Source organism: Sus scrofa, chromosome 6 (genome assembly GCF_054392235.1).
Source record: "Sus scrofa isolate SSC_HxYL_T2T_F1_AM1 chromosome 6, Sscrofa_HxYL_maternal_Yorkshire_Landrace_v2.0, whole genome shotgun sequence".
NCBI lineage: Eukaryota > Metazoa > Chordata > Mammalia > Artiodactyla > Suidae > Sus > Sus scrofa.
Window position 1 is genome coordinate 163,052,490 of NC_139388.1, and position 27,552 is coordinate 163,080,041.

Consider the following 27,552-nt stretch of genomic DNA (forward strand, 5'->3'; position numbering starts at 1 on the left):
CGCGGCTCCTGGCCCGCTAAGGAAGGCCTTAATGCCTTTCGGATGTTCTCCTACCTGACGTGTCTGGAAAGGGGGCCAAGCTTCTTGTATGCTAATTAGGTGGCTCCCCAACTCAGAGCATGTCTGGGAAAACCTAAAGTGGATGCGAAGGATTTCTGAACTGGCCACGTCCTTTGTGATCCTCTATCCAAACTGCTCATTTTAGACGAGGCAGAGGGACTCAGGGAAAGAGGCCTTCCTAAGGCCACCCAGCCAGAGGGAGCGGAGTGGACTCCTTTCTGTTCCAGTGCCTCGGATGGTTAAAACAAGGTCAGCAGTTGGCATTCATTGAGCCTCTACAATATCCTGGGCCTTTTATCTCGTTAGTTCTCATACAGACCCTTTTGAGGTGGGTCCTATTGTTTCCATTTTACAGATGAGCAAACTGAGGTTCAGTGTTGACTAGCTTTCCGGGGATGGCACCAGCTTCTCTGTGGCATCAGTAGAAAGGGTCGAGGGGTATCTGGGGGTGGAGTTTGCCCATAGGCCCCCTCATAAGGCTCATTGGCTCTGGGTCAGCTGAGCAGGGTCTGTGTGGAGCACTGTTTTGACTGGGAGTAGGGATGCCTGGGTGCAGGTCTTGCTTTGTTATTAATTCACTGTGTAATCTTGAGCAACCTTTAGCACAGCCTTTTACTTCTCTGGGCCTCAATTTCCCCATATGCATAAGGAAGAAGATTGAAAGATTCGCCAGCTCTGAGAGTATTCTAAGCGGTTACCCGGTTGCTGAATGTCTTGTTATGGGCAGCTCACTACCTGCCCGGTCAGCCCGTGCCCGTGCTGGACAGCTCTCCTCTATGCACAGCTAAACTCTGACTGCCTCAGGGTTTCTCTGCTGCCTGTTGTCCTGGGTCCCCTCGAGTGGACCCTGCCTGGGTATGACAGCCAAGCCTGGGGCCTGGACCTTGGCTGCTGCTTTAGATACGTTTCCTTTTCTCTCTCGGGCCTTCCTCTTCTAGGGGCCTTCTCCAGGGGCAGAGCACCAAGAGGTCTTCGGGAATCAGGTTTGTCCTCCGGTGACCCCTGATGCCCATGACTCTGTGCCAGGCACTTGTGCACTAACCTGGCATTTTCCTGGCTCCCTGCGAGCAGGCTGCTGGCTCGCAGGTCAGTGCTGCATGGCTCCTCAGTGTGTCCTTCAGGCTGCCCTGACCCTCCCCCTCCCACAGAGCCTCCCTACCCTTCCTCGCAGGCATTTCGACCATAAGCCTCACCGTGCCTGCTCTGGGTGGGGCCCCAGGCTGGGCCCTGTCTCTGAGAGGAAGGAGAGGCAGACGCCCTGGTTATGATGCCCTGGTAGAGGTCACCTCATATCCCATCCCCCTGGCTGGGCACCATGGATGCAGCCGTGAGTGGGGAGCAGGGCACATGAGCTGCACTGGGCTGCAGTCAGGCATGGGCTGCTAGCGGGGGTGCCTGGGGCAGCCTCAGCCCAGAGGGCTCTGGGGGATGTACTGGAGAAGGAGACTTTGACACCAGCCTGGTCCTCCTCTTCCAGGAAGTCCAGTCTGGCTGTTTGGGCCTCAGTGGCCTCTCCCTTCTCTGACTTGAACCCATAATTTCTGCTGTGCTGCTTGTTGGAATTCAACTTGTCATGTTTTCCTTTGTTCTAGATAGGTTGGGGCCAGGACGTGTCCCGGACTTTCTGCATCATGCATTTATTTTATTAACTTACTCAATAAAACTCAGCTGGACTCTGTGCTGGGTGCCCTGTTAACACTGGGCAAACAAAAACCCAAGAGGCTCTTCCTCTTCTCAGGTTGCTTTTGTGATGAGGTTCCTACTTCACTACAGGATGGTGAAGCTACAAAGTCCCAGAGGACAGAGACAACAAATGCCCTGGATTTCAGCTGGGCACTGAAGGATGAATAAGAGTTTGCCAGGAACAAGGGAGCCGGACATTAGACAGAGGGAACAGCTTTTGCAGCAGCATGGGGGTGCTCCCTTTGGACAGTGGTGAGCCCAGAGGTGGGGAAGGGAGTGGTAGGCAAGGTATTGGAGAGGTGGTCAAGAGCCCACCAGGCTCTTGAAGACGGGGGATGCGGTCAGAGGGTCAGCATAGCAGGGTCATTGGAGCCAGAGGGATCTGGCTGTGGGGACCAGATGGGAAGCTGGGCAGCTGGGCCAGGGCTGCTGTCCAGGCTGAGGTGATGAGGATGAGAGGGAGGGACCATGAGGATGGGGAGGCAGGGGGCAAGGATGGGTGACTCACAGAACAAGCCATCCCACAACGTAGTGGTTTAAATCACCAAATATTTCACTGTGTCTCATAATTCTGTGGGTCAGGAATTTGGGACAAGGCTCTTCTGGGTGATCCTTCTGCTCCCCATGACACGGACTGAGGTCACTTTGGTGGCGTTCCTTTGGCATCTGGTCTGGTTGGAGGCTCCAGGTTAGAGTGATCATATGCTGACACATGGATGAGGGTGGCTGGAAGACTGGGCTCAGCTGGGCTCTGTCTCCGTGCAGTCTCCAGGGGCAGCCTCCAGCAGGGTAGTCAGACTTGTTACGTGGCGGCTCAGGGCTCCAGGAGACCAAGAGGGAAGCGGCCCATCCTCAGAAAGGCCAGCTCATACACAGACACCGCATTGCTTCCGCTGTGCTCCACTTTTCAAGGCAGTTACAGGGCCCCACCTCTGAATGGGAAGACTGTCCAAGAAGTTCGGCCCTCTTTAATCCACATGCAGCCCCACACCCCCATCTTGCTGGGAGAGATTTGAGCACCTCCGAGGACTGGGCAGTGGAATCTTACAGATGCTGGGTGTCAGCCACTGGGTAAAGAAACTTCACTCTCCAGCACAGATGTGCGTTTCTGACCTGTTAGTACCCACCTCAACTACTGAATCATTACACATACTAGAGCCTGGAGCTTATGCTTAGCAAGATCGTTAAGAGTTTAAAGCACACCTGTTTCCTTCAGCAGCCGAGTGCACTGCACCACGAAGCCCCCCAGTGCTCGAGCCCAGGGCTGGCAGGCAGGTTCCCATGCTTCGCCCGGCCCGGCTTTGGTCCCTTGCTGGTGCTGTGTAGAGACCTTTGAGCAGGATTCTGGGCTTGGTAGGAAAGAGATGTGTGTGATCCCTTGATAATGTCTGCTTTGTCCCAGCCACGGGGAGAAGCAGGATTAACTGTCTTAGTTGACTGATTGTGTTGTCCTCTTCCCCCCGAACACCTCCAGGACCACTGCCATTGTAAGGATCCCTTGCATCTAGCCTGTGTACCTGTAGGATCAGCAGATTCGCAAATACCTGCTCCGGTCAGCACGCCTCTGCCCCCAGCCCACTGCTACAAGCTGGACCTCCAACCCAATAGCACGTGCCTGGGTTTCGGATGTACCAGCACATCCGGACCCGCCCCTGCCTGTCACTACCTGAGCCAGGCGTATGCCCCCCTTGAGGGGCGCTGACACCAGCCTTTATCAGCCTCGCACCGCATTCCTTAACTTCACCATCTCCCTCCAGCCCCCTCTGACCCCTTTCTCAACCACGGAAGGTTTAATTGTTGCAAATGGAATCCGTGTTCTACAGAAGTCCAATAAATCTGCAGTCTGTCTTCCTGGTAATCAATCACAGATTGCAAATCGCACGAGGAGAAGTCTATAAGATATGTTCTTCATGTCTAGTATGTTGGGTTATTTTCATGTCTTGTGGTTTGAATTTGGCCACTGTCATTTTAGAGGAATTTCCTGCCATCTGCGTTCAATTGAATTTTCTCACAGATTTGTGCTTGCTTGTAAATACTAGGGGCTGGCAGAAAGGGGAGCTTTGTTCTTGGTGACATTTCAGAAATCCGTTAATGCAGTCTTGCCGGTGGATCCACAGCTTGACCTGGAGGGAGGCTCGAGGTGAAGGGAAGGTGCGGTTCCCCAAGTGGCAGCGATGCTTCTCTGGTTCAGGCCAGGCTCAGCCCCCAGGGACTGGGTGGAGAGGGGCGGGGCTGCCGGCTAGGGTCTCTGCCCCCTCCAGCCTTTCCTGCCTACCCCCAGGCTCTGTTTTCCTCTGCTTCTGCTAATTATGAGGTGTGAATGCATTTGTCTAGCTAATCCTTCCTCTTCTGCCTGCAGGGGGGGAAGGGGGGGGGCTTGGGGGGGTGGGTGGCAGGGGATCGCGTTTAAGAGCTAACCCCGGCCCCGCCCCGAGGCAGCCAGATCCCACAGTGTATTGTGGCTGCTGTCCTGGTGACAGCAGGACTAGCCAGGGGACTAGGCATCCCCAGTGTGGGCTCCAGATCTGCTGTGAGTTGTTCTGCGACCTTAGACCAGTCACTTTACCCCATCAGGGCCCCATCTCCCGCTCTAATTGGAACATCGACCCCCACCTCAGTGTTGCAGGGATTAAGTCAAGCGTGGCTCACAGTCGAGCCTCAACATGGTGGGTCTTCATTCCAGCGCTGTGTCTATTGCCTGTTTGCTGTGGGCCAGGCCCTCTTCAAGGCATTGGAGATGAAAGGGCAACTAAAGGCTTGGTCCTTGTCCTTGGTAATCTCACAGTGGGACTCTGTGATTGTTAAGATGGGGCCCCGAAACCATTATGGAGAGGGGGAGAAAGATTAGGTGATGCTTTATGTTATGATGATCGTATGTGTCAGGCACTGTTCTGAACACTGCATTTTTTTTTTTTTTTTTTTTTTTTTAGGGCTGCACCCAAGGCATATGGAGTTTCCCAGGCTAGGGGTCTATTCGGAACTGTAGCTGCCGGCCTATGCCACAGCCACAGCAAAGCCAGATCTGAGGCATGTCTGCAACCTACACCACAGATCATGGCAACGCCAGATCCTTAACCCACTGAGCAAGGCCAGGGATCAAACCCAAGTTCTCATGTACCTCCCATTTTAGGAGTAGGGAAACTGAGGCACAGAGAGGTACCTTGAGCAACTTGCTCAAGGCTGCATTCTCAGGATGTGATAAAGTGTTTTTGATCATGTATAGAAGAATAGCAGTTTACGTCTATGATTTAGAAATGGATACACTTTCCTTTGGTAAGAGTGTGAGATTAAAAGTCTAATGACTCCTGGCCTTGAGCAGTGATTGCTGTGCTTTAGGGTACGTGAGAGACATCCAAGGAGCAGGCGAAAATGCAGATTCCTGCCCCACCTTGTGGGGTAAGCAGAGGACAGGTGAGGAAGGAAGGAAGCTCCTAGGTGACTCTGCTGGAGGTGCAGGTTAGCTTCTTTCAGCCTTAGTGTCCTCATCCAAAAACCGAAGACGGGTCCCCCTGCCTGCCAGCCTGAGGGATGTGTGGGTGTCAGACAGACCACTCGCTAGAGGCCCTTCACCTGCTCAAGGACACGGCCCCAGAGGGCGCCTCTTCCTGCCGTGTCAGCTCTTCCTTTCTGCTGAGTCATTCCCATCCCCGCATAAGCAAGCTCTTATTTCTGCCCTATCACAAAACAAAACAAACCTCTGGACTCACTTCCCTCTTCAGATATTGCCTTGATTCTTTCCTTTTGGGCAAAGCTCCTCGAAAGAGCTGGCTGTGCTTTTGGTTCTGTTTCTCTTCTCTTCTCCCCCTGGGGCCCATTCTAGGCTTTCTGGTCCGCGGCTGTGCAGACGCTGCTCCTATAGAGGTTGTGGTCATCTCTTAGTCCCTCTGCCCTTCGGCAGCATTTGCCTGTGCTCACTCCCCTCCTCGCTGATCTCCTGATCTCCTGATCTCCCCACCGCTTTGCATCTCTGGCCCCTTTCCCTCCCTCCACGTCGTCTTACTGACCTTTTTCCTTCTCTGTGTGATCTCATCCAGGGTGTGGCTTTGAAGAACATCTCTTGACTCCTGAATATATATGCCCACTTCCCTGGGGGAATGCCCACCTTCTCTGCATGGCCACGTGGTTGCCAGTGGTTGATTCTGTCTGTTGCTTGTTGTCAGTCTCTTCCACTAGAACGTTGGTTCTCTGTGGGCAGGGGCTTTTGCCCCTCTTATTCCCCGTCTGTATAGGGTCAGGACCTAGAACCTTGCCTGGCTCAGTATCTGCTGAAGGGATGGAGTGTCAGGACCTTAGAAATTGTGAAGTGCTGGCTCATGTGTGCAGGTGGCCAGCGTTGCTGTTGTGTGGAGGGGTCTTGCATGTCTTGGCCTCAGCCAGGCAAGGTGGGACTTGGTGCTGTCCCTCACAGAAAGACCCCCCCTACTTCTGGCCAGGTGGCAGTACTTTGGCTGGGAGTCCCTTAGTGAAAATTAAGCCAGCGGTCCTATGGTACCTGTTCATGAGCATCTGGTCCAGGGGGCAACCTCTGCCTTGGCTGCCCTCCTCCCTCCTTGCCCACTGCTGGCAGCCCGGAGGGCTGGCAAGGGAGAGGCAGGGGTGGAGAAGAGATGTGATGCACCGGTAGGGTGGGCTATGGCAGGTCTCCCCCTCTCTGTGACCTGGGTCGCAGCTGGGCTTCAGGTCATGCCCTCTTTCAACAGGGATGTCTGCCTCGCCCTCATCTTCACTCACTGCTTACAAGCAGCGTCTCCCTGGATAAAACATCTGCAGACACACCTGTGCTGGCTGGAAGCTAGACTTTCACAGGGGAATTGGGCTACGCCACAGCCACAGCCACACCAGATTCGAGCCACGTCTGCGACCTACACCACATCTCACGGCAACAGTGGATCCTTAACCACTGAGCAAGGCCAGGGTTAGAACCCACATCCTCATGGTTACTAGTCAGGTTCTTAACCCGCTGAGCCATAACAGGAACTCCTGCAGTACCTTAGTTTTAAGAGGAGTAACCCAGGAAGCTTTTATTACACGGGGACCAGTGCTTCCACCCAGGACATGCCCTCCCACAGGAAGCATGTGGAGGATGCTGTTGGGGGCTTATTTGTTTATCAAGACCCCTCACTGAGTTTTTGTCTGTTCCTGGCATGACTGGGGTCAGAGGACTCAGAGATGAGTCAGACACTGTCCTCAGCCTTGGGAGCTGGTGGTCACAGGCTGGGGGAAATGGACAGGATGGTCTGGGGCTCCCAGAGGGTTGCTGACTACATCATCCCAGCCTGGCCTCCTCAACTGTCCTGCCACTGCCTTTCTTGGTCAGCACTGGTCTGAGTGGCCAGCAGCCAAGGATACCCCTTCAGGGATGGCACACATAGGATACACCCTGGGCCTCAGATCTCTGCCCCCTGAGCTCCCACAGCATGCTCCCTGCTCCAGTGAGCTGGCTCTCCACCAGGGGCAGTGACCGATTCTTGTCTCTGCATCCTTGGCACAGAGTTAGCTCAGAAGGCGAGAAAGGGCTGGACATCATGTGGCCCCCTGCTGCACGCCTCGTGTGCGCTGGATTTGTTGCAGGCGAAGATGCATCAAGGTCATAGAATAGCGCCACTTGTGGATGAAGACACTGAGACCTTGGAGCCAGGGCGTGGCATAGCTGAGATTTAATCCCCATCCGACTTCCATTCTGCAGTCTTTCCCCTTGACTGGCTGCCCCACAGTGGGTGCACGGCTAGCACTCGCTACCGCGTGTCCCTGGAGAGGCCTTGGGAACTTGGGTTTATCTCATCCACCCCTTGCTCTGGTGGAGCCCAGGACCTCATGTGCCCCCGCCCCCGCGCACGCTTACAGATGGTTGAATGCAGAGAGAGCAGCCCTCGTGGTACCCAGAGGCCACCACTCCCTCCACCCCCCAAACCACCCAGACACAGCATCCTGGGGACTAGGGTCTCGGATTTGGGTGGATCTGCACGCTCCTCCCGGTTCCTCGTTTCAGAACACCACCACTCAAAAAACGTTCTTGGAAATTATGTGGTTAATTCTGTGTTTGCTTTAAGCAGGACTGGGAGTGGGAGCCCTTATTATATCAGTTTGGAAAAAATACTGAGGCATTCACGGCCAACTGCTTAATAGTTTTCATTGAATTAATTTTAAAATGAAAACCTTGTTTCCCTTATTTAATAGTAGAAAACGACTTCCACATTCTGCCTGGTAACAGCCTGGGTTACGGGCTCTCCTCAAACAATATGCACATTAAAGGCATCGCTCTGCCCATATGTGGAATGAATAATTTTGTGCAAACTATTTATTATAAGCACACGATGCACTTAAACTTTTTTTTTTAATTTTTATTTTTTACTGTCGTGGTGACAGATCCAGCCCAGAACTGGACTGTTAAAAAAGACTCTGGCTCTTTCAGGCTGTGAAAAAAAAAATGGACATTTCAGAAACACCGTCAGGCTGAAAGGAAATTGTTAACTCATTTGACTTAACGTCCAGGGCTCCCTGGGCCAGTGAGCGATGCTGGAGAGCGGACGGTGGTGGGGCTCGAGTAGTGGCAGCGGCAGCCAGAACGAAACGTGAGCAAGGGGAGAGGGTGCAGGCAGATGGATGGGTAAGGGGCGTGTTGAAGGTCATGTCCTGCTCCATCTGTTCCTTGATCCGTCCATCCTTCCCTCTTTTTCCCAGTTTTTGTTGAGATGCTATTGCCATATAACACGGTGTAAGCTGAAGGTGTATATAACATGATGATCCAGTACATGAATATGTTGCAAAATGTTACCCCAGTAAGCTTGGTCAGCATCACCTCACGTAGTTATAGACTTATTTTTCTTATGATGAGGACTTAAGATCTCTTTTCTTAGCAATTTTTTTTCTTTCTTTCTCTCTTTTTAGGGCCGCACCCGAGGCATAGGGAGGTTCCCATATGGGGTCCAATTGGAGCTGTAGCCTCCAGCCTACACCAGGGCCACAGCAATGCGAGATCCGAGCCTTGTCTGTGACCTACACCACAGCTCACGGCCACACCAGATTCTTAACCCACTGAGCGAGGCCAGGGATCGAACCTGCATCCTCATGGATGCCAGTCAGGTTCGTTAACCTCTGAGCCACGACGGGAACTCTTGCAACTTTCAGTTGTTACCATACAGTGTTGCTAACTGTAGTTGCTGTGCTGTACATCCTCCTGACTAGGAGAACATGGGTCTGGTCATTCAGGAATTATCTCCTGGAGATCTGTCTTGTTCTAGGTGCTGAGTACAAATGTAAAAATATTTCTTGTATTCTAGCTTTCATAGTGCATGATACCGTTTGTCTCATGGCCCCATGAGGTCAGTAGTGGTGTTCTGATTCCAAGGGTTCCTTCCTGGAGTGTGGTCCTTTTTATATATCTATGTTTTTAATCATCAATGCACAGAATGGGATTAAGCACCATTGTTAGTTTGTATCACTGTCCTCTTTGGTCCGCTAAGGTGCCCACCTCTCTCTCTCCCCCACCTTTCCCCTCCCCCCTCACTCAACCACGAACAAGAAAGTACATTTACCTTCCCATGTGCTCCCCTAGCTGATCTTCCTCCAGTGATGCTGACCAATCACTGCACTGAATCTTGCTCCTGTTACTCTGTTTTAATTAAGTATATGTTTAATAGGTATATATATCTCTACCTCTGTCTGACCATGCCCACAGCATGCAGGAGTTCCCAGGTCAGGGACTAAACTGGAGCCACAGCACTGACAAAATCCTTAACCATAGGCCACCAGGGAACCCCTGTTTGAATTATATACATACAATATGTATGTATTATTATATACCCATGGCATATGGAAGTGCCCAGGCTAGGGGTCAAATTGGAGCTGTAGCTGTTGGCTTACACCACAGCCACAGCAACTCCGGATCCGAGCCGCATCTGCAACCTACACCTCAGCTCATGGCAACGCCCGATCCTTTACCCACTGTGTGAGGCCAGGGATCAAACCTGCATCCTCTGGATACTAGTCAGATTCATTTCTGCTGAGCCACAATGGGAACTTCCTGTTTGAATTATGTTTTTATTGAAGTAAATTTCATCTGTAGGAAAGTGCACGAAAGCATGGGTACAGCTTAATGAATGTGGACCTAACCCGGAGACCAATGCCTATGACTTAGGTCTGGAAATGGACTGTCACCATCACCCTGGAAAGCCTGGCTCACACCTCCTTTCAGTGTCTACTCCCTGCCTCCTCCCCCAGGTGACCCCAGGCTTGCCTTCCAGCACTACAGCCTGCCTTTGCTTGATTTTGAACTTTATCCAGCGAGGGTCATATCATACCCTCTGGCGTTTGGTTTCTTTCATCCAACGTGTTTCTGAAATCTGTTCACGTTGCTGTGTAGCTCTGGTTTTTTCGTTTTCACTGATGTGTAGTATTATAGCTTATTGATCTTCTCCACTGCTGGGGAACATTTGGGTTGTTTCCGGTTTGTAACTGGGTAGCATTACTGTGAGGACAGGTGAACATGTGTCATGATGCACATATGCTTGCGCTGCTATCAGCTGGGTACCGAGAATGGAACTGCTGAGCTGTAGGGTTCGGGTGTGTTTGCTTTTAGTAATACCATTCGGTTTCCCAGAGTGACTGCTGACACTTGCTGTTGCCTGTCTTTTGTGTTGTAGCCATTCTGATGGGTGTGTGGTGGTATCTCATGGTGGCTTTTGATTTGCATTTTCCTAATGACAAATTACATTAAGCACTGTTTCATAGGTTTTTTGACCATTGAATATTCTCTTTTGTAAAGTGCCTATCCAAGTCTTTAAATTTTTTTTTTGGGGGGGGTGCATTATTTGCCTTTTTACATGTTAAAGATCTTTTTTTTTTTTTTTGATTTTTTTTTATTTTTAGGGCCTCACCTGTGGCATACGGAGGTTCCCAGGCTAGGGGCTGAATCAGAACTGTAGCCACTGGCCTATACCACAGCCATAGCAACACAGGATCCCAGCCGCATCTGCAAGCTACGCCACAGCTCATGGCAACGCTGGATCCTTAACCCACTGAGTGAGGCCAGGGATCCAACCCACAACCTCATGGTTCCTAGTTGGATGCGTTTCCACTGTGGCACAGCGGGAACTCCCACGTGAAAGATCTTTCTTCTAGCTCTAAGACTTCTATGAGTCGGGTGAGCTTCAAGTATCCTTTTCCACTCTGGCTTGTCCTTTTCTTCTCTTCATGGTGCCTTTTGATGAGTAGAAGCTCTTAGTTTTAAAACGGTCTACTTAATCATTTTTATGGTCAGTGCTTGAGTCCTAGTTAAGAAACCTGTGCCTACTTCAAATTGTGAAAAATAGTCTCCTGGATTTTCTTCTTGAAGCTCGGCTGTTTGACACCTCATAGTTAGATCTCTAATCCATCTGGACTTTATTTTTGTGTATGGTGTGTGGTAGGGGTCAAGTTTCATTTCTTTAGCATAGAAATCCAATGAAGCCAGCAGCTTTTATCAAATATCCTGTCCTTTCCCCAATCTCCCTCGCTGTAAATCAGTTCAGCGAGTGGGTCTGTTTCTGCATTATCTGTTCTGTTCCATTGGTCCGTTTTATCTTTGTGCCAATCTCACAGCCTTAATTGTTGAAGTTTTATGATGAGGCTTGATGTCTGGTAGAGGAAGTTCTTACACTTCGTTCTCTAAGATTACCCTGGCTGTGCTTGGCTGTTTGGATGTTCATATAAATTTTAGAATTAGCTTGGTGATTTCCATACCCAATAAGAGCTGACTGGGATTTTGATTTAGACTGCATCGACTCTCTAGATAAATTTGGGAAGATAAATTTAGAATTTCCAAATTCACATTTGGGATTTTTGAGGCATGAATATGATATATCCCTCCTAAGTCTTATTTTTTCTCAATAATATTTTGTGGAGTTCCTGTCTTGGCTCAGTGGTTAATGAATCCGATTAGGAACCATGAGGTTTCGGGTTCGATCCCTGGCCTTGCTCAGTGGGTTAATGATCTGGCATTGCTGTGAGCTGTGGTGTAGGTTGCAGACGTGGCTCGGATCTGGCGTTGCTGTGGCTCTGGTGTAGGCCAGTGGCTACGGCTCCGATTAGACCCCTAGCCTGGAATCTCCATATGCCATGGGTGCGGCCCTCAAAAAGACCAAAAAAAAAAAAAAATTTTTTTTTCGTAATTTCCTATGTGGAGATCTTCCACATATTATGTTAGTTATATTCATAGCTGTTTGATATTTTGTCTCTCTTTTTTTTTTGGCTGCATCCACAGCATGGGGAAATTTCTGGGCCAGCAATCAAATCCATGCCACAACCTTGACCCAAGCCACTGTAGTGACAATGGCAGATCTTTATTTTATTTTTTTCTTTTTAGGGCCGTACCTGCGGCATATGGAGGTCCCAGGCTAGGGGTCTAATCGGAGCTGTAGTGCTGGCCACTGTTTGATGTTTTTTGGTGTTATTGTAAATGCTATCTAAAAAATTTCCAGAGTTTCCATCGTGGCTCAATGATAATGAATGCAGCTAGTATCCATGAAGACTTGGATTCGATCCCTGGCCTTGCTCAGTGGGTTGGGGATGCAATGTAGCTGTGGTGTAGGTCACAGACGCTTTCGGATCCCATGTTGCTGTGGCTGTGGTGTAGGCTGGCAGCTGCAGCTCAGATTCAACCCCTAGCCTGGGAACTTCTATATGCTGGTGCAGCCCTCAAAAGATGAAAAAAAAATTTTTTTTCCTTTTTTTGCACATAGACACACAGTTGACTTTTGAGTATTCACTCTATGTGTATTGATGTTAAGTTCTTGTTAATTTTGATCATTTGTTTCTAGATTCTCTTTGTCATTTGTGAATAACGGTTTTCTTTCTTTCTTTTTAATTTTTACATATTTTATTTCTTTCATCCCTGCCTAACATAATTTTATGTTTGTCACATTGTTTCTTTAAAATGGTTTTATCCAAACAGTTTTTATCACATATGTGTGTGTGTCTAAGCAATATATTGTTTAGTTTTAGTTGGATTTGAACTTTATAATCTGTAACCAGCATTATGTTCTTAGTCATTGCAAGTGCCTCTCATTTGTTCATTTTCACTGCTGTGTAATGTTCCATTGTATGAATATACCATAGTTATTATCCACTCCAGTTGGTATTTGGATTGTTTCCAGTACTGGGGTGGTTTTCCAGTCTTGGCTTGTTTCCTATGGTCCCAGCTTCCTAACTCACGAAGAAAGCCTTATGTCGTCTGACTCGCATCTCCTGTTTCAGCCTCCTCTTACAACTGTCTATCCAGACTGAAGCACTCACTTCTGGGCCTTTTACCTGCCATTCCCTGCTTGAAATACTCCTCTTCAGCTTACCCCCAGCCCCCTTGTACACTGCTGCATTGCTCAGGACCAGGCACTGGCTTGGGCATGGCCTAGCAGGTCAATAAAACTCAGATTAAATCAGAATTCGAAGGACCGAATAGATTTGGGTTCAAATCCCAACTATGCTGTCCCTGAACTTCTGTAATCTTGGGAAAGTTACGTAGCTTCTCTGAGCTTCAGCTTTTCCTCTTGAGTAAAAGAGAGGTGATGACACTTAGTTTGGATGGCACAGCCCTTCCTTCTGCTCTGGCCTCTTGCCTCCAGGCCTGTGGTTAACAGAGGGTCCTGGTTTTGGACATGGTGTCCTCACCATCTCCTTTTGCCCTGGCCTGCCATCCTGCTCCCTGAGGCTGGACAAGGGAGCCAGCAGGAGGGATCACTTATTCATTCAGCAGGCGTTGCCTGGGCTCCCTGGGGATCGATCAGTGAGTAACATAGACAGAAATCTCTTATCTTCTAGGAGCCTATTTTCTGGTGGGTGAAGACAGACAGTAAGAAAGGATAAGATAGAGTATGTCATTAGGTAACAGATACAACAGAGAGAAAAGAATGAGCAGGAAAGAGAGAAGTGTTGAAGAGGGGTTTGGGACACACCCCTCTCACACAGTGTGTCCAGGAAAGGCTTTAGTGTTGGGGTGACCTTTGAGTAAAGATCCCACAAATAGCAGATGATATCGCTTATATGTAAAATCTAATATATGGCACCAATGAACCTATCTACACGACAAAAACAAACTCATAGAAATAGAGAACAGACTTGTGGTTGCCAAGGCGGAAAGGGAGGGAGTGGGATGCACTGAGAGTTTGGAGTTAGTAGATGCAAACTATTGCATTTAGAGTGGATAAGCAATGAGATCCTGCTGTATAGCACAGGGAACGCTATCTGATCTCTTGTGATAGAACATGATGGAAGATAATGTGAGAAAAATATATGTGTGTGTGTGTATATATATATATATATATATATATATATATATATATATATATGTATAACTGGGTCACTTTGCTGTACAGAAATTGACAGAACATTGTAAATCAACTGTAACAATTTTAAAAAAACTGAATTATAGGAATAAACCATGAAGATATCTAGGGAAGAGCATTACAGGAGGAGGACACAGTATGTGCAAAGGCCCTGAGGCCCCAGAGTGTATTTGGCATGTGTGAGGAATAGACTGGAGGCAGGTGTGGCCGGAGTGCTTGTTTGTTTGGTCCATCATCTCATGGACATTTACTGAGCACGCCTTTATGCGCATTTATGTGCCAAACCTTGTTCTGGACCCCCGAGGAGATGATGGGGGTCCGGGCAGCCTGGCTGCAGTGGGAGCGAGTGATTGGAAACAGAAACAAAAGTGAGTCAGCTGAATAAATGATGCCTTTTAGGCACATCTTCAAATATATTTGAGTTAACCCTAAGAGGGATCCTTGTTCACGCCTCCACTTTCTTTGCCCCTTTGCTTTCAAGACACCTTGGCCTGGAACATTCTCTGTCAGGGAAAGAACACTGGGCCTGGCACTGAGAGTCCAGGGCCGGGCCCCCAGGTCATTCAATTACAGGCAAGTTAGGGCCCCTCTCGGGCTTCATTCATTCCCCACATCTCTAGTGTGGAGAGAACATCATGTCCCGCCTCGCCTTTTTTTTTTTTTTTTTTTTTGTCTTTTTAGGGTCACACCTGCGGCACATAGAGGTTCTCAGGCTAGGGGTCTAATGGGAGCTGTAGCCACCAGCCTACACCACAGCCACAGCAATGCCAGATCCAAGCCACGTCTGCGACCTACACCACAGCTCATGGCAACGTCGGATCCTTAACCCACTGAGCAAGGCCAGGGATTGAACCTGCAACCTCATGATTCCTAGTCGGATTCATTTCTGCTGCACCACAACGGGAACTGCCCTCCTTGCTTCTTGAGGGATGAATTTGGATGGTGGATTTGGAAGGGCCTTGTGTCCACTTGTCAGCATCTGCTGGCTGAGGGCGGTGGAGAAGACCCCTGGGAGCCAGGCGGAGGGGATCTCCCTCCCCAGCATTAACCCCGTAGTGCTCGTAGCAGCCCTCGGCCGTCCTGACAGGTCTCTGTGTTAAAGATGTGCAGAGAGTGTTCAGAACTTGTCCACATCACATAGCCAGTAGGATTCGAACCTGCGGCTGCTGTTAAGCTGTGCCCTTGAACATCAGCAGGAGACCTGGCCTAACCTCCTCCTTCCCATGATTGTTGTACAGATGGGGGTACTGAGGCCCAGACCGGGGAGTAGCTTGTAAAGCCATGTGCACAGCAGAGCCTGTACTAGAAGCCAGGTCTCTGGGTCCCCAGCCCTCTCTGGGCCCATCCATTGCACCTGGTTCAGGTGAGCTACAGGGTTACTGGGAGGGTAGGAGCATCTGGGGGTCCTGTCTCCCCCCTCCACCCAGTCATAATGGGCGATTTCCTGTTGCTCTGAAGGTTTGTTCCCAAGGCTTGCTGGGGCAAAGGTAAAACTTGATAGAGCTTCTGGAAGGAAGAAACCTGAATGTAAATCAGGTTTATGGCTTGCACAATAAAGTGTCTATTCCAACTGATACTTGATTCCTTCCATATGAAGCCCTCTGCGCTTGGGTCATGGCAGCCCTTGATGGTTTCGCTTGTTCAGTTGCTGGAAGCTGGGGCTTGTCAGTCTGAGACGACAGGATTTGGGGGGATTTGAATTGTCTTGCCCCTTGACTGTTTGATAGCAAGTGAATGCATGTTCTCTGATCACCTGCTGGGTTCCAGGCCTGTGCTGGGTTCTGGGGACAGAGAGCTTCTAGTTTAGGGTGGGATGCTGATTGTACAGGAACAAGTGCAGGGATTTGGGCAGCCTGGCGGCACATCAGGGAGGGCTTCTCAGAGGAGATGACATCTTATCGGAGACCAGAAAGGTGAGTTGGAGTTACTGCTGCAGGGGGAAGGCAGAGGGAATGGCATATGCAAAGACAAGCCCGAAGATGGAGCTTAGCTCATGTGAGGCTGGAGAGACAAGTTTTATAGCAAAGGGATGGAGTGCTTTAACTGTGTGGGTGCTCAGAAGGCTTCCTGGAGGAGGTGGCATTTGAGCTGGGAAAGGGCTTCATCAGCACATAGATAACTTTGCAAAGACCTGGAAAGGCGAGTTGAGGTGCTGAGCGTGGATGGAACAGAGCAGGTCCAGTCCCAGCGGGGTATTGCAGAGGCGGGGGGTGGAGGCAGCGGGTGGAGAAGTCGGTGGGGTCCCGTGGCGAAAGGCCTCGTGTGCCCTGAAGCAACCTGAAACTCCCCAGCAGTGTGCGTGAAGTCAGAGCAGAGGACCCTGGCTCCTCCTGCCTGCGATGTCCAGAAGAATCTAAACTGAGCCGCTCTGCCACTTGCCCCCACCCCCAGCCCCATCAAAGCAAGGCGGCTCCCCTGATCCCAGATTGCTGAGCTGCTGATGTTTATAATTACAGCATCCCACCGTCAGAATCTTTGTTCATCAGACTTCGTAAGCCTGATTTATTTGACGGGCACTGGTCCTTCCTCCTAATGGGGAACAGAAGCAGGGCAGCGTGCTGCCTGGGGATTCATCAGGGTGAGTGTGGCCTGGCCTAAGGGGTTCTGGGTCTGCCAGGCTCCTGAGGTGTCCTGGCCTTGGCCAAGACCCCAGGAGCAGCCTGTGAGGCCCCATACCTGCAGCCTCTAGGAGTGGGCTGGACACTTGGTCAAGGAGAGCCTTGGACTCAGCCTAGGGTGGGAGACATAGGAAGCACAGGATGGGTGAGATTGCCCTGAGTGTGAGACCCAGGCCCAGGGTCTCACCTCTCTCCATCAGGAGCTGACGCCTCCTGGGGATACTGTCTGCAGTGGTACCCAGCACAGAATAAGTACATGCTCAGTGGTCATGCATTCCGCTACTTTTCCCGGCACAGACGGGCAGACTGACCATTCCTTCCCCAGAAGCTGGAGGAGAGGTGGACACATGCCAGGAGGACGTGTTAGGAACATCACCCCGACTCCACCAAAGCTTGCCTGTCCCCAGTGCCCCATCATCACGACCTCCCCACTGTCCTTATCTCTGTAAAGCTCCATAGTTCAAGACATGCCTCCATGCCCTCGGTCTCATTTGATTTGTGTGACAGCATCACAGGGCAGAGGTTGTCACTCAGATTTTTTCAGATGAGGAGCCCAAGGCCCAGAGAGAGGAAGTAAGTTTCTCAAGGCCACACAGTTGGCAAGTGTTGGACAGGCCTCACACCCAGGGCCCTTGTCAGAGTGCTTTGGGCTCCTCTGGCCCTCTCTGCCTTTCCCCTTCCCCAGATACCGCTGGAGTTCTACTGCGGGCGCTAGAATGGTCCTGCCCCAGGGGAGCTCGTGCGTGGGAGTCACCCGATGGGCAGTTTTTCCACACTGTGCCAGGCAGGACATGAGACAGAGGCCAGCGCAGGAGCACAGAAGAGGGGTCCTGGAGAAGGTGAGCCCTGGAGCAAACCTCCTAGTCAGAGAAGGAGTTCTCCAAGGGGAAGGGCTTTCCAGGCCAAGGGAACAGCATGTGCAAAAGCAGGAGGCCAGCTTCTGCTAAAGGATGTTGGCCCTTTTCATTCCTGGAAGGAAAATTGACATTTCCAGGACATTCTGGTCGTGCTGCTCATAGATCCCTTTGGGATAATGGCTCAGGAAGACAAATAAAGCTCTTTGTCCCGATGGATGGGCTGGACCAGGGAAAAGGGGTCAGGGCTCATAGCCAGGTCTGGGTTTAGACCCTGCCAACCCCATGACTGACCCTGTGTCTTTGGGCAAGTCCTCCTGTCCCCCTGGGGCTCTGTGTGAGACATGAGGTTGAACAGCCTCTGGTGGGAGGGGTTATGGTCTGAGCTGCCATCGGGTGAAGCCCCTGGTGAGGCCCCAGCTGGGATTGAACAACCAGGGCTAGGTTGTTGCTAGGATTTGGGGGCCTCTGGGTTTGGATTTCTCTGAGTGCACAGTGGGAGTAGGGCTGGGTGTTCCTGAGCTGCTCCAAAGAGAAGCATTTGGCCAGATGCTTCCAGAGAGCAGGATTAACAGGGCTTGAGTTAGGATGCATTTCTGACTTTGCTGGGAAGAGCAGACTGGAGAACATGAGCGGTTTCTCCCGCTGAGTGGGGCAGGGCACTGGGTGTGGGTGATGTGGCGGGCACCTGACCCCATGAGCATTGTCATTCTCAAGGCCCCGAGGATACTGGATCATTCTGTTTGCTTCTCCTCCCAGAAAACCTGCTCTCCAGGAGTTTTGTGCTTGAACCTGCTGTGGCTCCCTATTGCCCCTGATAAGCAATAAGCAGCTTGAGAGGCAGGCAGCAAAAGGGCAAAATGACAAGTACTGGGGTCAGACCCTGGGTTTGAGTCCTGGCCTGGCCTCTTTCCACAGAAAGCACTTCACATAGGATCTGGCTCTGAGCATTCGTTTTGAGGGGCCCCGTGCCCCAGTGTCTGTCCATCTGTTTGTCCGGAGCTCATACAGCACAGGGCCCTCTGGAGCCAGGAGGCCTGGATGCTGCTGGTTGTTCAGTTCCAGCTGGGTCGCTGATTGTTCAGAAGAGCTGGGGGCTCTTTCAAAGGAAACTGCAGTTAATTAGTGGAGAGTGGAATTTGAAAGGCCCAAATCCCTTTTTTCCCCCAAACTTCAAATCTGGTTTTCGTCAGTGGCTTTGAAAACAAATACTGCGAGAGCCCTTTTTTTTATTATTATTTTTTTCCTTCTCCCCCTTTCCCTACCCTCCTTTGCGTGTTCTTGTTTCCCAGGCTTTTATCTCTTTGCAGAGTCACCTCTGGCAGCCTGGCCTGCCTGCCTGATGTGGCCACACTGTGGTGACTGAGCAGGTGGCCACTGGGTTGTCATAGCCCCCCGCCCTCCCAGTGCTGGTGGTCGCTGGGGGAACCCAATGAGATACTTTTACCCTGAGTTCCAGTCCCTTCTGAGCTCCTCTGGTTCATCTTCATGTTCCCTGGGCCCACCACAGAGAAGGGGTCAATCGTCATGTGCTAATGTCCTAGAGGAGAAGCATAAGGGAGTGGATGGACAGAAAGCCGTCGGGGTGCAGAGAGGACCTCACAGTGGGACAGGCATGGAGCCGTGTCTCCAAGGAGGTGTTCTGGCCACCGGTCCCTGCCTCATCCATCTTTTGTGTTCCTGACTCATCCATGCCGTGAATGTCTACTGAACACCCGCTCTGGGCCAGCCCCTGTGCTTAGGACCCCGGCTGAGCAGACACAGCGTTACCCCTGGAAGAGCCGGGAGCCTGGTAGAGGAGAGCGTGTCACAGCCGCGTCCACCCAGAGTGAGCAGGGCTGGGATGGAGAGGCCAGAGCAGCTAGAGCACCACCCTAACCTGTAGTCAGAAAAGGCTTCCTGGAGGAGGTGGCTGCTGAACCGAGTCCTGAAGGGTGAGTTAGGAGTTTACCAAGGAAAAGGGTGAGTCAGGACATTCTGGGCGGATGGATTCAGAGAGCGGAGGCCCCGAGGCAGCAAAGAGCTGACTGCTCTGTGGGAGGTTGTGGGGTAGCTGTACCTGAGAGCAGGGCATGGTGAGAGGTGGGCAGAGCCCAGGCTGTAGAGGGCCTTGAGGCCAGGCGAGACCTGTGCATTTGTCACATTTCTCCATGCTTGGCCATTCCATTAACTCTTAAGGGAGGGGAGGCTGCAGCAGGTTCATCTCTGAAACTGTGGGTGGTCTGGTGTAGTTTAGTCTCTAGGACAACCCTATGAAGTACGTGTTATCCCCATTTGACAGATGAGGAAACTGAGGCCCAGAGGTAATAAGATCATAGTCCTGCTATGAATCTCAGCTAAGCCTAGACTCTGGGAGCTGCCTCAGCATGGGCACGGTGTGTGTGTGTGTGTGTGTGTGTGTGTGTGCGGGAACAGGGGTGAGGATGAGGGCAGCAGAGTGGCTTTCAGGGTTTCAGTCTGGCCTCTTTGAGAGGCCAGGGAACTCCTCCGCACCTCTTGGGCTGTGGGGAGGAGACAGCCCAGGTAGGCGCTTGGCTGGGGCCCACACAAGGGGAGCGCTCAGGAACCTTGGTGGCGGTTAGACTGCACACGCCCGTCTGACAGGCCGGCTCCGATCCAGGTTCTGCAGCCGGGCAGAGCGCCGGGACCCAATAGCCCTGCCGTCCGAAGAAAACGGAGACGAGGGGAGGGCGGATTGTAGCCAGAAAAGGTGTGGAGGAGCCGGCCTGTTTTTCAACCAGACTCATGGCCTTTTTATATTCCTCTTTGGTTACAAGCAAAAGTAGTTGATGCATTAACTTGTCCTGGAGGCAGACTCAGATATTTTCCCTTCTTACTACTGGGCCTTCTCCATAAAGGGCGTTGGTGTTTGCCCGGCCTGAAGCCCAGCCTCTCCGGGGAACCCACTGGGCTGTTCTGGGCAGGTACCTCACCTCTAGCTTTGGGTGCCCCATCTCTGCTTCGTGGGACGGGGCCCTGCACACAGGCCCGCTCACTGTGGTGTACCGTCCTTTCCTTTTCTTCTCCTGGACGGACTGTCCTGGTGTCCCCTGTGTAGGGGAGGGGCCCGTCAGTGTGTGAGCTGCAGAGAAAGTTGAGAACTAGCTGCAACAGAAGGCTGCACCTCCTCCACCGAGACATGGGGTATGACGCAGTATGACAAGGTCTCCACTTTGCCCTTGTGACAGGACTAGCGGTGTCCCTTCTCTGAGCCCTCAGAATATTATTAATGTGAATAGTGACAATGTATTGAATATCTGAAATGTGCTGGGCCCTGGGTAAGCTCTTCATGTATTTATTTTAATTAATTAATTAATTAATTAAATTTGCTTTTTAGGGCCTCACCTGTAGCACATGGAGGTTCCCAGGCTAGAGGTTGAATTGGAGCTACAGCTGCCGGCCTACACCACAGCCACAGCCACGCGGGATCCGAGCTGCATCTGGGACCTACACCACAGCTCACGGCAATGCTAGATCCTTAAACCACTGAGCAGGGCAGAGATGGAACGTGCCCTCATGGATCCTAGTCGGTTCGTTAACTGCTGAGCCACAAAAGGAACTCCTATTATTTTAATTTAAATCTCACTTTACTGCGATTTGTTGCATATTATCCCTGTTTACAAAACAAAAATGTAGTCGCTTACTTTCCAACTAAGATTCAAGAACACTTTTAAAAGTGACTGTCATAAAATAGTCTCTTTCTCTAACAGCTCAGTTCTGGTTGTTGGGAAATACCAGTTCATAAGGTTGAAATAAAGTAATAAGATATACTAAAAAAATAAAAGAAAAATATAAGCTGAGACTCTGTGAAGTGTTAGACCTTGGCTTGAACCCAGAGCTATTAGGAGCAAAGCCACAGCTTTTCGCCACAGCCATCCTCTGCTAGCTTCCTGGGGCAGAGCCTTGTGGGAGCTTGAGGAACCTGGAATCCTGTGGGAGACGGTGTCCGCACGCTGGGAAGCCCCCGGCAGTGCTGGCCACCCTTGTTACTGGCTTCCCCAAGCCTGGGGGTCTATAAATACACCCTGAGTAAACCTGGGTTTGCTGTCGGTCCAGGATAGAGGGCTGGAAAAAAAACCCCACCCTGTCTCCGAGGTAAGACAGGAAAGAAAATATTATCGTCACCCTCTGGTGGATCCAGGCCCAGCCCCGTCAAATTGTGAATCACCTGAGGGAGTCTGGTTTCACGGCAACCATAGGAAAGAGCCAGGGTTCCAAGCAAAACAGCGTGTGCGCATCTGCTTGGAATTTATTGATTGATTTATAGGGCGCCTCCTGCCAGCCCTGTGGAGATGGACAGGCCTTCTCAGAGTTGCCACCCAACTCTGTGGCAAGGGAGAGGGAAGGAGAGAAGCCCACCGTGATCCAGGAAAATGCCTCCGAATGAGGTGAGGAAGCCGGGCTGTGGGCCCGAGAAGCAGCCTGGCCGGACACTACAGACCTAGTGCAGCTGGGAAGGGCCACGGGGCCTGGCCGAGCCCACAGACCACGGGTCCCTCAGCCTTCCCCGGCTCCCTTAGCGTCGTGCTGGAGAGGGCGGTCATCGTCAGGTGGCTACTCTGTGTCCCCTGGAGTGGTTCATTCTCTAGAATGCCCCATCCCCATTTTGCAGATGAGGAAACTGAGGCTCAGAGAGAATAAGGACTTGCTCAGAGTCACACAGCTCCCAGTGGCAGATCCTGGTTTCCATCCTTTGTTGTTAAGGCTTGTGCTGTCAGTGGGAAGCTGAAAGGCCTTGGAAGCAGCTGGTCCAGCTCGCTCCCTTTGCCCTCCTCCCACTGTCCCCAGCTTGCTGAGGAGGAAGTCCAGGTCCCGAGGCAGGTGTGACTTTCCCCAGGTCTTCCGCTGAGTCAAGGCAGCCCCCTGCCCATGGGTCTGGCTGCCTGTTTTCTGGCTGCCTGGTCGGGCCCCGCCTTGGCCTGTGGCCTCCCTGACCGCTCCCTCCAGGGTCACTCCTGGTTTACACCCACTGGCTCCTTCTGCCCGTCCCCGCATGGGCCTCTGGGTGTCTGAGATGCTAGGGGTGGAAAGGAACTTACCGACTTGTGGCTGGCTGGAGGCGGGGGTGAGGGGTGTTGGCCAGGGCCATGTGGTGACAAGCACTGGGATGTGGACACAGGTCTGCCCAGTCCTTTCTGTTGCGCTGTGCTGCCTCAGCTGCCCGTGGGGTTGTGGGGCAGCTACGCTGGGGAAAGAGGGAGGAAAGACCAGGCCCAGGACCGGCGTGGCCTCTGCTAGACTCCATGACTCTGCCGTGGCCCCTGGTTGACCCTTTGTGGGTCTCGGCCTCATCTGCCCACTGAGGGAGGGGCCTGAACTCCTGACCGGCCGGGCCTGAGCCGACTCAGAGGAAACCTGTCTTTCTGGGCCAGTTTCTGTGTCTCTCAGTCGTTCCTTCCCGCAACCAGTCCCATCATGGTTGCTGTGATGGTTAATGAGCCAGTGGGCCTTCTTGCCTTTGGATCTTTGGTGTCCCTCACCAAGCAGGCCTGTAGTTATGATCTGTCAAAATGAAAAGAAACAAGGAGCCCTCCCCCACCTTTCCCCAGAAATGCCCTTCCTGGTCCCCCGTGTACACCGCCTCTCACGGATCAGGCTCCGCAAGGTGGTTATTCGGATCCTTCTTCACTCCCTACCAGAGTGATCTCTCTAAGCCTAAATTGGATCCTGGCTCTCTCCTGCCCTCAGGATAGCATCTGACCTCTGGGCTCTGACCTATAGGGACCCCATGCATGTCCCATGCATGTCCAGTCAGTGTCCTGCATCGGATCCTCCAGCCAGGCCCCCTGAAGGGCAGGTTCTTTCATGCCCATGTCCTCAGGGGTCCTGCTTGAGGAACTTCCTCCTCTCCCCTGCCTGTTTGGCACGTGTCTGTCCATTCCTGCTTGATAAGTGGTGAGGGCTCAGCAATTTTGGTAGCTATGGTGCTGCTCGCCAGGGGGATGGTGACATTTCCCTCCCAGTGGTGGGGTCACTGCAAGGCCTCTGTCCAGTGTGCTCTGTCCGGTGCCATGGCCAAGGCTGGTGAGACCCTTGCACACTGAATTGAGTGTCTGAACCAGGAGGTCATCCTTGGCCATGGGGGGATTATTTTGGATCCTGGTCAAGGTCGTGGGTGAAAGTGGACAGCAGTAGAAAGCTCAGTGGTATCTTTCTTCCCCTAATTCTAAAATAGTTCAGTTTTGCCATCCCCAGGATAGTCTTAGAATCTTGGGGTACAGAGTTGGCTTCGCTGTATATGCACCACCTTACCAATGTGTTCGTGCATTGTTCTGGGGGAGGGTACACAGTTTCATGACCATAGGAGTGACCTCTCTGGTCTCATTGCTCCCTGCTGACTCTCACAGTGTTCTATCCTCAAGGACCCACTTGTAGCTCTTCAGCCCCAAAGATCCCCTCCCGTTCCCCCTCCTTGAGACACTCACACCATCTCATATTCTGTAGCTCAGTTTAGACGCCCCCTCCTCCTGGCAGCCTCTTCTGACCTTACAGGCTGGTCAGGGACCTTCTTGCTTCCACCGCTCTGTGTGGCCATTGGCAGCCCACCAGGGGGGACTAACGTTAGGCGAGTTTATTAGTCCTCTCTGTTGTGCCTGTACATGTCTGTGTGTATTTTCTGTATTACGCATTTCTTCCCATACCTTTTTACTTCTCTCTTCCTGCTTTACTTTGTTCTTTAAAAAAAAAAACCCTTGAAATAGATATTGAACTCATTAAATTTCAACTCTTTTTCTGACAAACGCATGTAAGACATTAAAACCCAGAATGTTTTCTTACGTTTTGTTTTAGCAGCATCCCACAGGTTTTGCAATGGAGAGTATTCATTATCAGTTAGTTCACAATACTTGCTAACTTCCATTCTCTTTTTGATGCCCGTAACGGGACCTCTTTTAAATTTGCAAACATATGGAATTGCAAGTTATCTTTTACCTCGTGGTCAGAGAACATGTTCTGTTCATTTCAGTCCTCGGAAGTGTATTCAGACTTGCTTTGTGGCCCAGTTTTGTAAATATGACTGTGGACCCTCCTCACTTACTCAGGGACACTACTGCCCCAGCAATTCTCTGTCCTCTTTCCTGCATCAGTTTTTCCTCCCTCCTGGATCATTCCCATCAGTGTTCAAGCCTGCCGTTATTTCTAATATCTTAAAAAAAAAAAAAGCCCCAGTCCTCTCTTGACTCCATTTCCACCTCCAGCCTCCTTCTCCTCTCCCTCCTTCTCCTTTATCTTAGGCTGGCTTTGCTTGATGGCAGAGATTTTCATGCTCTGGGGCAGGTAATTTCCCTGGAAGGTGGTCCCAGGGAGCTGGGGGAATGAAAGAGGGCAGGGGGCAGCCTGTATAAGGGTGCATTCCTGAGCTGCTGTGCCTCCCGAGGGGCCTTTAAAGTGCCTCTCAGAGCCCTGTCCAGGGGACAGTATGTATTCGCCGGAGCCCATACCCACTGGTCAAGGGCGCTGCAGAAGCATCAGCTCCACCCGCTTTAGGGTGGGTGCCTGAGGTTGCCTGGTATGCCTGTGTTTTGTAGGAGGAGCTGTGAACCTGTCCCTGCCTGAAGCCTTCACTCCATCCTCCCCTCCAAACAGCTCTTGGCTCTCACCAGGGTCTCTAGTGACTTCCATGTGGCCAAATCCAGGGAACAACTCATAGTCCTCACAGGAGTGGCCCTATCGCCTTGGACGTAGTTCATCATTTTCTGCTGTTTTTGGTTCTGGTCGTGCCCATGGCACATAAAAGTCCCCCGGCCGGGGATCAGACGCACACCACAGCAATGACCTGAGCTGCAGCAGTGACAATGCTTGGATCCTTAACCCGCTAGGCCACCAGGAAACTCCATTCTCTACTCCTGGAGACCCCACCCTCTCACAGATTCGTGACACAGTTCATGGCTGCTTTCCTTTGACTTCTTGGGCCACTGCTCCTCAGCTCCTTGATCTCTAGCCCTGGTGGCCCTGGGCTTAGTCCGTGGAGCGCTTGCTTTTCTGCTTATGTTCCCTCCTTTGGTGTCTCCTCTTGTTTCGCTGCATTTCAAATACCATCGATTTACTATTGGTCCAGAGTTATGTCTTGGGCCCTGAGCTGGCCCCTAAACTCCTGACTTGTTAATCCCATTGCTATTCAGCATCTCCATTGGCATGTTTATGTCTTTTTTTTTTTTTGTTGTTGCTATTTCTTGGGCCGCTCCCGCGGCATATGGAGGTTCCCAGGCTAGGGGTTGAATTGGAGCTGCAGCCACCGGCCTACGCCAGAGCCACAGCAACGCAGGATCCGAGCCGCGTCTGCGACCTACACCACAGCTCACGGCAACGCCGGATCGTTAACCCACTGAGCAAGGGCAGGGACCGAACCCGCAACCTCATGGTTCCTAGTCGGATTCGTTAACCACTGCGCCACGACGGGAACGCCCCTCCATTGGCATGTTTAAAACGTATCTCATGAGTACATGACTGAAACAGCTCCCAAGAGTCTCCCCAAACCTGGTCCTTCTCCTGTCACCACCATCTCCATAAACGATAGCTCCAGCTTATAGATCTTCAGGATCAACACCCTGGTGTCATCCTTGACTCTTCTCTTTCACTCCCTGTAATGATCTGTCCATAAATCCTGGTGCCGCGGCACTCCTCCGTCATCTCTCACTGATTGGCTGAAACCACTGTCATCTCTCACTGACGGACTGCAGTAGCCTCTTAGTTGGGTGCCGTCTCTGCCTTTATCCTCATTAGCAGAGCAGCCAGAGTGATCCTGTTAAAGCAGTGGTTCTCAACTGGCTCCCCACCCCCCCAGGGAACATTTGGCAATGACATTGTTAACTGTCACAACAGTGTGTGTGTGTGTGTGTGTGTGCACGTACATGGATACCTGTGAGCTACTGGCGATGCCACTAAACATCCTGCAATGCACAGGACAGCCTCCCAGAGCCTCACATGTCAGCAGTGCTGAGGTTGGCAAGCCCTGTACTAAGCCCTGTGATATGACTCTTTTGTTTAAAATACACCAGAATCATCTCATCCAGATGGTAACTAAGAGGTAAAGCAAGATCTGCACAAAGTCCTGGGAGGCCCTGCATCACACGAACACACACATGCACACACATGCACGCGTGCACACTCACCCGTATTCCTCTGGCTTCAGCTCCAGACCTTGGCCCTGGCTGTTTCCTCTACCTGGATTCCTCCCCCTCCAACCAGGCATCCACATGGCTCAATCCTTTACCTGCTTCAGGTCTTTGTCCAGGTGACACTTCTCAGGGAGGCCTTCCGTGACCAGCCTGTTAAGAAGTGCATCCTTTCCTCAAATCCTTTCCAGTCCGCTTCCTGTTTGATTTTTCTCATTATTGCTAATATTCTATATAGTTTACTTATTTTATTTTGTACCCCCCCCCCATTAGAAGGTGTGCTCCACGAGAGCAGAGATTATTATCTGTTTGATCTGCTGCTGGATTCCCAACACTTAGAATTGTCCTTGGTGCATAGCAGGCACTCAGCAAAAACGTGATGAATGAATGATAAATGAATAATGCTTTGTAAAGTGGAAGTGAGATTTGCGATTGTCATTACACGTTGGTGCTACCAAGGGAGATGGGAGAAACCCTGCCATAAGGGTCTTGAAAGAAATAACAGATGGGGACAATTGGTTAACTATTGGGGGGAAAATAAAGTTAAAGCCTCACTTATATTATCCTGCAAAATACATTCCAGATGGATTAAGGAGTTACGTGTGAAAAATGAAACCACACACAAAAATTAGAAGGTATGATAGGGAAATATTTATCTTATGTCTGGTTGGAAAAAGACTAGCTTTACCTAAAGCCCATGGAAGTGATCTCAACTAAAGACTGTTGGATTAGACTCCTTGAAAATTTAGAACAGTTTTAGGTGTGAAAATTTATAAACAATAGTGAAAGGCAATAAGCAAAATGAGAAAAGTATATAAGCCTGATATATTTAATACCTAAGAAGAGCTCCCCCCACATGGTAAGAAAAATGGAGAAAGGATAGGAACAGACATTTGACAGAAGAAGA

At 51.0% G+C, this 27,552-nt stretch overlaps 1 protein-coding gene across 4 annotated transcripts in view; it reads left to right on the forward strand.

Moving 5' to 3' along the window:
* GLIS1 (GLIS family zinc finger 1) overlaps positions 1-27,552 on the forward strand; it is a 225,235-nt gene that overhangs the window by 80,931 nt on the left and 116,752 nt on the right. The gene's annotated exons all lie outside the window — the stretch shown is intronic.